This window comes from Belonocnema kinseyi, chromosome 8 (assembly GCF_010883055.1).
Source record: "Belonocnema kinseyi isolate 2016_QV_RU_SX_M_011 chromosome 8, B_treatae_v1, whole genome shotgun sequence".
NCBI classification, from domain to species: Eukaryota; Metazoa; Arthropoda; class Insecta; order Hymenoptera; family Cynipidae; genus Belonocnema; species Belonocnema kinseyi.
The window spans coordinates 90,336,694-90,346,866 of NC_046664.1; the positions used below are offsets into that span (position 1 = coordinate 90,336,694).

The 10,173-nt window shown below is 30.0% G+C and overlaps 1 protein-coding gene across 1 annotated transcript in view; it reads left to right on the plus strand.

The window, feature by feature from the left end:
- Window positions 1-1,029: 1,029 nt before the first annotated feature.
- The window catches only part of LOC117178800 (pyrokinin-1 receptor-like), an 86,339-nt gene continuing 77,195 nt past the window's right edge, over window positions 1,030-10,173 (plus strand). Inside the window, exon 1 of the mRNA XM_033370279.1 lies at window positions 1,030-1,159. The gene's annotated coding sequence lies outside the window, so the exon portion shown is untranslated. The remainder of the gene's footprint in view (window positions 1,160-10,173) is intronic.

Here is a 10,173-nt window from a genome sequence, read left to right on the forward strand (position 1 = left end):
CTGAGACTTAATTAGTCTGAAAAATTGAAAAATTATTTATTTCAAATCGTAGATTTGAAATCAATAAATATCAACGGTCGAAGAGAGGATTGATTTGTTTCATCAAATCACTTTACAAATTGAAAAATTTTCAAAAATTGAGAAAATTAGAAAAATGGTAACATTTCTGTTGCTGCACATAGCAGAATCGATAACTTTTTATTGAATAAGTTAAAACAGACGAAACAATTAGATGTTTAAAAAAATTTTTTAACGCGCATTTCTGTTTTACTGGTCTAATAAGTCTTTAAATTATACTTTTCGTATACTAATTCATCAATTATCCATAGTCACGTCTTTGATAATGTCATGGTTCTTAAAAACTGGGTAATTTCTACAACAAAATTATACTGACCAGTGTCTGGTCGGCTACCGACGATGAGATCTAGCCAGGGTTGGTTCGGTCAGTAACGGGCCGGCTCCGGACTTGGTACTACGAGAAAAATGTACGCCGGTCGTCGCCCGACCGATTTCTGACCATGAAACCCAACGAAGTGTGCCCCACACGGGGTCCAAACAGAAATCTTGTTGTAGAAGGACCTAACGGGAAAATTTCTGCACGGACACTAAATAGGTACAACTAAAGATAGTGCGCATCTTTAAATTGAAAAATCGTCTTTCTTGTTATTTGTAAAATAAATTATCCTCATGTATAATATGTATATACCATTTTTTCGTCTGCCTACCTTTAAAATCCAAATCTCTAGAAATAGATCGAATTTTATGAATGAATTCGGTGAATGAATTCCTTGATACAAACAACCCTAATTTTATTTTTTTTTCGTTGAAAGGGGTAAATTTAGATCAACCCTAGTGAGAGAAATATTCTTACGACGATATACCCGCGCGGGCGCGGAACTTCCGCCCCCGCCGCTTCCTTCTTCGACACGCGCTCGTTTCAAGACTGAATCCAAATATCGCTCAGGTCAAAACGATTCCGACTTCTCCGGTGCACGGACCGTTCAGTATCATCCATTATTTCATCGATTTTTCTATATTTTTCACGTAAAATAAAAATTGAATCCACGTTCGTGTAACGATTTCAATCCCGGTAATCGATTCGGTACAACCTGTCTGTCTCAAAAGCAGAAATTTCAAGTCAAGGCTCTCTCCGGTCGTGGTGAGTCGAAATTGCTGTTTTTATCTAACGTTCATTTCGGAGAAAATCATTAGTGAGGAACCTGTATCGATAAGCATCGGTTGATTAACGAGCAATTCAAGTGCCATGGGAAAGAATATTTTGCATGCAACAGGTGTACTATCACTTCTTATTTTACCGAGAACCATTTCACTTCAGAAGAGATAATGACTCCAGGATCGATGGGTGCACCGTTTATATTATATCGATCGACATATAGTGCTCTATTCGTAAATAACAATCCCTCTTTATAACAGCCATAAAGGTGAAAATAAAAAAGATTTTTTTCCAAAAATTGGGTGGGGGTTGAAAAGAGGATGAAGTTCTCGTTCCGAATATTTGGGACGACTAGATGAGTTTATAACAAAATATTTGACTACTTATCCCGATTTTCGAGACGGCATAAAACTTTCTTTTTTATTAACAGAGTTTCATTAAGTCGATTTTCCCCACAATAATCTATGTTTTAAAATGTTTTTTACGTTAATTACAGTTTATTACATCCTTTTTAAAAGTCCCCGTGTTTTTATATCATGCGGTACAGAAAATTTTTACATTCATTTCATGATTAAAGAGTAAAATTTTCTCTCTTAAATTGATTAAAAATTAAGGATTCTCGAAGTATAACTTCAGAATAAGTTGAAAATTTTGAAAAAAAATTTGGTATTGATTCTAATTTCATTTAGAATGTATTATATACTTTCTAAATGTACGCGTGTTTTTATGCTATCCGTTAACAAAACAGTTTTTCTTTAATTTCATGATTTAAGAGCTGATTTTTCGAACTTTAGTGGATTTAAAATTGAAGATTTTTAAAGAAGTTTTCAAGTATAAAACTTTAATTACATGTAAAGTTTTTTTTCTGCCAAACATAACCAATTCAGGAGCTCGTAAAAGATCGTACAATAATTCGCATCCAGTTACACTGGTTTAATATTAGAATAAGCATATTTAGGGATGGGGGGGGGGTGACTTTATGAAAAAAAATATTAATAAAAACGTGTATTTTTTACAGTAAAACAATCGATTTTTAGGTTATTCCCACATAAAAATGTACATCATAATATTTTGTATATAACATTGTCATACGATAACTTAACATTTCTTGAGTGGCTTAGTTCTAAAAATAAAAATAATTGATATTCCCATTATTTTTGAATTTTAAAATAATTTTAAATAACCTTGAAGTTACTTTTTTTATTTATTATATAGTGAATATATCAACAAAAATTAGTCTGAAATCTGAATTCATCTGTATGAGAGCTTTAAAAACAGATATAATTATAAAATATTTGTCGTTACATTAAAAGTATTAAAAAAATTTAAGTAAGGATCTACTCTTACATCTCGCTTGTTATTATTTCAAAACTTATTGAGATTACTATGAAGAAAAAAAAAGATTTTAGTATGTGAAATTTTCTTTTTAAGTCTAAAAATATATAATGTGAAATTTTGTATTTTCATTTTTATATCACTCACAAATCAATGCAAAATGTTACGCATTATAATCGCAATACACTTTTTTTCTGAAAGTCTCGTGTTAAAAGTGCCCGACTGAAAGAATAAAATTGTTACGAAAGAAAATTAAAATTGTATTTGGAATTAAAAGATTTAAAAAATGTATAGTCTGGTATAAAATAATTTAGGAAAGTGAACTTTTTCCGTAAAATATTGCTTAACACAAGTGCTCAAAATTAACTTTTTGAAATTTAAAATGAGAGAGAAAGAAAGTACTATCCAATTTCTAAATATATCAAAAATTGATACTAAGATTTATGCAAGTGTTTCCTTGTACTTAATTTTAAGCAAATTAGAATCCCGGAATCATATCTAACTTTAACCAAAGTTCATTGTGAGAGACTTCCTTATACCATTATTTTTTGGAACTAACCCTCGACTATTATAAGTCTGGAATAAAAAGAAAATTGTTCGATAGCCTCTTCAAATATGTCAGTTTTTATCTTTTTGGGAAGAGTTTTTTTTCAATTGTGGTATGAAAAAAGTTCGATCTAAACATTTTATTTTATTAACTCTTCAATCTTATATTCAAAGAAGGTCACAAAAATCTTCAAAGACAAGCGATACACCTTTTTACATTTTTTAAAACAGTAGAAAATTAATTTTTTTAATGGCTTGTCTTTAGTGCATTTTATACAAAGCACTATGGAGTCTAAATAAAGTATATAAAATTCCCGGTACAAATAAAAAGGAAATAATTTTCTTATTATGATTTTGTAACACATAAGTGCACGGAATATGCAATTATCGAGGCATTTATAGCGTGCACTTCAAGAAAGATCAATTTTCATAAACGATGTGCTTGTACGCTATAGTAGTCCAAAAACACATAGGATATTTTTATTCTTAAATTTTTATGTTCTCACCCCCCTAAATGTCTTCAAATAAAAAATACATATTTTTTGTTTTGTTGAAATTTATATTTAGACCTGGCGCAAACCCCATGAGTTTAACACATATTTCTCACGTGAAAAAAAATTATTATAAGAGTTTTTAAAGAGAATCGTCAGTATTAAGCATATAGAGTTGATATCTTACATTTTCATAACTAAAAAGCCAAGGAAAAGATAAAAATGTCAGAAAACCCCACAAATTTCTAGCATTACGCTAAGCGAAGAAAGTTATCAAAAATTACAAATTGTTTAAATAAATACTTTGTTTACTTGCATTAATTATTACCTTATTATAATATAAAAAGTTAACAAAAATTTGAACATTTTCGAAAAAACTGCAACTTTCCAGCATTATTCTAAGAGAAGATAGTTAAAAACAATAATATATTGTTTCAACAGTTATTTTTGTGGACTGACTAATTATCATCTCAGCTGAAAGCAGGTTTAAACATTCAGAAAATTGCTATGAACAAGAATAAATGATTTTAACTTTTTCTTTTAACATCTTTTTATAAGTAGAACTTAATATTTTATGTATTAGAAACAATTTGTATTAAAGGAAACCCTACAAAAATAATCATGAGCCATGAAAATTTAACAAGAAGAATGTGCGACTACTCTATTGTGCACTTGCGGTGCTTAAAATTATAATATAAATGTAGAATTTGATGACAGTATGTACACTGAAAAATAAGTCGTTTCATGAAATGACTAGAATGGATTAAAAGATAGTGAAACTCGAATTATTTGCATGATTACAATAACTGTCTAAAAAGATAACTAAGCTCTTCATAGAACAGCAATAGAAATCCTAGGCAGACAGTGAAGCTTCTATCGATTAGAGCACAATCGGTTAGCGCTTCACGAAATGAAGCGTTCTCTGCAACAGTGCATTACGCGTCACTTGTCATACCCGTGCATAAATTTTCCTATGGGGTACAAAGGAAGCATTCAAATATAAATATATATGTCATTAATTGTTAACACACTGTCTTTGTTCGGAATTGAAAATAATAAAATGGCAATATTTTCATTAACTACTTTTTTTATATTATAGTTTTTAAGCTGAGACATGATCAAAACAGTAGCAGGTAAATTTATTTAATTGTCTGAAATTTAAGTGTTAAAAAATATGTATTAATAGATGTTCCTACTTTTTCGAATATTGCAAATTTTTTTAACTTTTTTTTGGATAAAATAGGACTTAATTAATCCGCAGAAAAAGGAGATAAAAACTGGATAATTCTAATCTTATCTGTATTTCCAGTTGCATAATACTAAACAAAGTATATTCTTCTTTACGAAAGTAGTTTTTGTTTATTATTATTAGTTTTAAAAAGTATTGCATGCCATAGAAAACCGGGAGGGGCCCTGCCCATGTGGAAATAATTCCTGGCAAACTGGAATTATTCTAGCGCCACTACTGGATTATGCGTGGCTCTCTGTTCACGCCGAATTAGATTGGCGCTATGTATACACATTCAAATGAAAATTCCGTCTAAAATCTAGCTTGGCTCTAGAAATTAATTCTATTTGGACTTTGAAAAAGAAGGCGTCATTTAAAAACTAATTAATAAAAGATAACAAATTACATTAATTGCAGTGCTCAAATCAAAGGAAATAGAAGAAATAAAGTTTCCTGTGTTCTCAGTGCTGTCTCATAGCGCAGATTTGTTAATTTAATTCATCACTGAATATCGATTCATCTGATGCACTATACATTGCTTATTTGTAAACTATATAATGAAAGAAAAAGCTGACATAAAAAATTATTGCTGAATAAAGACATTTTATCATTAGGTTTTCTAGGAAAGTAATTTTCCTTTTCGTATTACATGTATCCAGTACTCATCTACATTAAAATGACATATTTCCTAACCTCAAATATTATGCAATGCTACCAACAGCACTCAACTTTCATCATGCAATGCAATTTCAAAACTGCTACCAAAAAGGTTGTCTATAATGACCTGAACCGGATTGCAAGAATCAGATGTTTGCCATGCTGCCATTCAGATTCAGTGTGAATACTTTTCGTTTTGCGACAACGAAGTTTGAAGTTTTCCACATCCTTTTTCGACGTAAGGGCGTTGGAATCAAGACACATCCTCAAAACGTGATTTTCTCATTTTACGCCATGAATACTAGAATTATATATTTTCTAAATAATCAGGACTGAGTCCTCTTTTCAATTAAATCTTTATTCGGAGTAGAACATTGGCTAATTCCAATAGTTTTTGTATAAGGTGTTTTTTTTATTCTAACCCCAGCATTTGAAAAAAAAAACGTTTGACATAAGAGATATTGAAATTAAACAGTTTTTCACCTCGAGTAAAAATTTGATTCAATGCAGGAATAGGCCCTAATGATTTAAAATTTTTTTAATTCTAATATTTATGGAGTAAAATGAGAATTCAATTTTAAGGTTGGCTCCTGTTTCCAAAACATTTACAATTGACATTTTCTTTTTTATCAATAACATTTAGAAACATTCTGTCAAAAAAGCACATACGAGCTATATTCCATTTTTCTTACAGAAATCTGGAATTTGTTAATATTCTCAATGTAGCTCATAGTGCTTTTATGTCAGGAATGATTTCATTATAAAAATAAGTATTAAATTTGCAATCTAGGTCGCATCTAGATCTACTAGATTTTTTTAGATTTACTAGAACGCGCCAGTACCGCTGTTGTAGATAGCGTCTAGTCGATTGGATCGTTACATTTGCGCACTGCCCCGGAATAGTTTCTCGAGATAGCGCCAGTATAGACTCGTGGCGGTCTAGACTGGAACAGTATAGCGCCATGAATTATTTCCACACGGGTAACAAATTTGCTCTAAGTTAGGCAATGATCTGCAAAAGCGTTACACTCCTTGTATGGCCATTACCAGTTGACCCGACGAGGCCAGCACCTGAAGTAGGGAAAACTGGTCAATACCTTACGAGGCCCAAATTTAGATTTCTGCACGGATAAGAGTCATCTGATATGTGAATATAGGTACAAAATGTTCCTTATGGCAAGTGGCGTACAACGCACTGTTGTAGAGCACACTTCAAATGTCTAGACTTTTTATGAAACGTCTAGTTAAACTAAGTGGCTACGACAGATATATGTCATCAATAATATTTAATAGTAATTGATATCGCTATAGGTTAATTGATTTGTCTTCGAACCATTTTTTTTATTAATCCGCATAACATCACTTGGTCAATTGGGCAATGGGTATAGACACTTGCTTAATAGATCAATTGGCTTTTCTCGTCAGATCAAATAAATTACTAATTATAGTAACTGTCTGCTGATATTATAAATTATTTTATTAACAACCTACAAAAAATATTTACTAGCAAACAAATAAAAAGTAAATTTTTATAATGAGCAATTATAAATTTAAATCAATATATCTTGTTAGAATGAATAAACTACGATTCTACTCATGTAACAAAAACAAACTCTTTTGGATCAAATCATTTGGGACAAATGTTTTTATATTTATGCAGAAAATATATGATATATATCTTGTCATCTTGAAGTCAAATTGAATATGGTAATCATCTATATTACTCCATTTATTTTGGCAAACATTCCTGCGCCTTCTGATAACAAACTTCTCTAAATAGGATATATTTCTCAGGGATTCGTATGCCAAGTTGAAATTAGAAAAGCCTTAATCTCGCACATTAATTTGAATAACGTAATTCAATTTTCATTATTTAGTGCATGAAAAACCGTACACTTATTTCAAGTTACCCAACATTTCTCTAGATTATTTGGAATAATCTAAACAATTTTTAAATATATTCTATAAAATTTACAGACATTTTTATCAGGGTCCACAGTTTGAAAATGTCCATTTAACTCCAAAGTAAAAAAATTGAAGAAAGATCGAAAATATTTACAGAAAAGTAATACTATCCCTATTGAAACTAAAATTCCTGTAAGTTTAGAAGAATTTTTTTCTGCTTATAATAACACCGAAAATATTTTTTCAATACGCTCACTAAATTGCGGTTAAATTAGTTCCTTTTTTAATCTTTCTATGCCACGTGTATCGAATTTCGGTAAACTTAGATACGAACTTCTGAAAAATCGGACTAAATTTTCAGTAAATAATACGATATATTATAAAATTCATTTTTTAAATACTTTTATTTAATATATAAAGAATGTGCACTTTAATTTAATTTCTGGAAAGCATTCAAATAAATTACAACGCGAAAACTATTTTTTACTCGAATGGTTTTTGTTATCTCGCGCCCAAGAATATCTCATTTACCAATCTCACATACCAATTTATTATAAGGCAAATAATAATAAAAGTACACATTATTTACATAATTGAAAAAATGTTTAAAATAATTTATCTTAATTTTTATTTGTAAAATTAATGAAAACAGCCCGCATATTTCCCGCCATGTAGAAATATAAGTAGATACATACTGTCGAGCTTACTGACAAACTTACACCATCAAAGAGAAATGAGATGAGAATTTTTATTTTGGTAAATCGAATAAGTATCAGTAAATTTAAAAATCTCGTTTTAATCCTAAACTATACAATAAGCCACAAAATTAATTTGAAGTTCACATTGAAAGTGATTTTTTAACAATAATGCGCACGCAGAAAAAAATTTTTTAAATCAAAAAAAAATTTGTTTGACCCCATATCAAAGTTAGAATTTGTTTGATTCACTGAAAATTTGTTTAAAATTTCAAAAAAACATCAAACATTTTTCGGAGTGATATCAGTTAAAATTCCTGTAAATGTTATCTCTGATATCAAAGGCTGTCATTGAATCGAATAGAGGTCACAGATGTATTTTATAACCCGGTACTACATATATTTTGGTGTCAACCTGTCCATATTATATGGGCACTATCCACACATATAAGCTCTGATGTCAATATTTCGAAACCCACATGTAAATTCACTTTGGGATATATTTTTATCACCGGAAAGAAATTCTATTTTTCTATACTACATTTTTAAGATTAAGATCTCAAAAAATGCGGCCGTCAGAAGCGATTACGAAAAAAATTACTATCCAGAGGGGGAAAAATATAAATATAGCAAATTAATTTCTTCAAATTAAAATCGTACATGATAAAGATGCAGTCATTTATCATCTATAAGGAAACTGTCAAATCATTAAACGTAAGTATAGCTTCTTTATTTTAAGGTAATTTGTGACTCAAAGGGGGATAAGACAATGACGCAAGAAAAATGTACTTCAATCTGGATCAGCTTAAGAGAATTTCAGACGGGCATTATTTCATTCATTCTTTTTTTTAATTTAAAACCTGTCAGTTTCAAATACTGAAAAATTTAAACTTTTTAGTTATTTATTTCAAAAGTCTATAATTAGGAATGTACTCTACATACATTCAATCTCAAAATTCATCAAACTTTTAGAATGATATATACAATTGACGCCAATAGATTGATAATTTCACCGAATTTCGAAAGGAAACCTATACGCTTCCCTTAGAAAGATATTGATTAGATTGAGATTATTTAAGGAACGTTATTTCGATTATAGCATTTTAGCTACAATGATTGCAGATAAAAGTTGCAATTCTTATTTAATCGTAATTATCAGCAGCCAATAGTCAAAATTCTTTATTGATCAGGTTTAAATTATATTAAATCTTGTTACATAGTCTTTGGTTTCTATCTTTCCAGACTTTAGCCTAAATTTATTGATATGTTCTGTTTTTTTAATACTGAGTGGCGAATTTTTACATTTGTAATTCTTATACTTAGGAAAGATATATAAAAAAACTTATTTAGTTTTGTATCTAAAATTATATTACTTCTTAAACGAACTTATCCTAGGCTATGTACAGAAGAATTACTTTTGCTGAGAGTATTGAGCTGCGAGAAGTATAATATTTTGGAAAGTTTGGTTTGATTTTAGCAACAAATCCTACGGTAATTTATATTTAATCCTGAAAGGTGCAACCTTATAAAATAGTTTGGGTGTATCTTTCAGTATTTAAAAAGTAGAAAGGTGATTTTCGTTAAAGTCTTTAGTTAGTTTGTAAATTGCATACTTAATTGTGGTGAATTTGAGATTTGTGTGAAACTCCATGATTCTAGTCTCCCTTTTGGCATTCATAGACATTCTTAGGCATTTTTTTGGGGGGGGGATGCTCAATATTCGTTTCATAGCTGCTACCCCAGATTGGAACCACATATACAACATGATTGGTCTGATGATCATTTTGTATAAACCACCAGCTTATTATAGGTACTCATTTTGCTCTTACTACATGATGAAGAGTATAGTGACTATTCTAATACGTTTACTAAAGCTAAGTTTTGAGTCAAGTATTAGACCTAGTTACTTGCCATATTTTTGAGGTACAATAGTTTCATTATAAAATTTAAGCTCCGGCCATGCTTTATCTCTATCATTAAGGGAGAATATCACAAGTTCCGTCTTATCTGTATTTATCTTAATTTTCTATTTTACAAAATATTTTCTAGTTTTTGTACATGCTTGTGCAGTTTTACTATTGCAACTTTTTTAAGCCTATAAGCAGTATATATAGTTGTATCATCTGCAAATAGGGCTGTGTT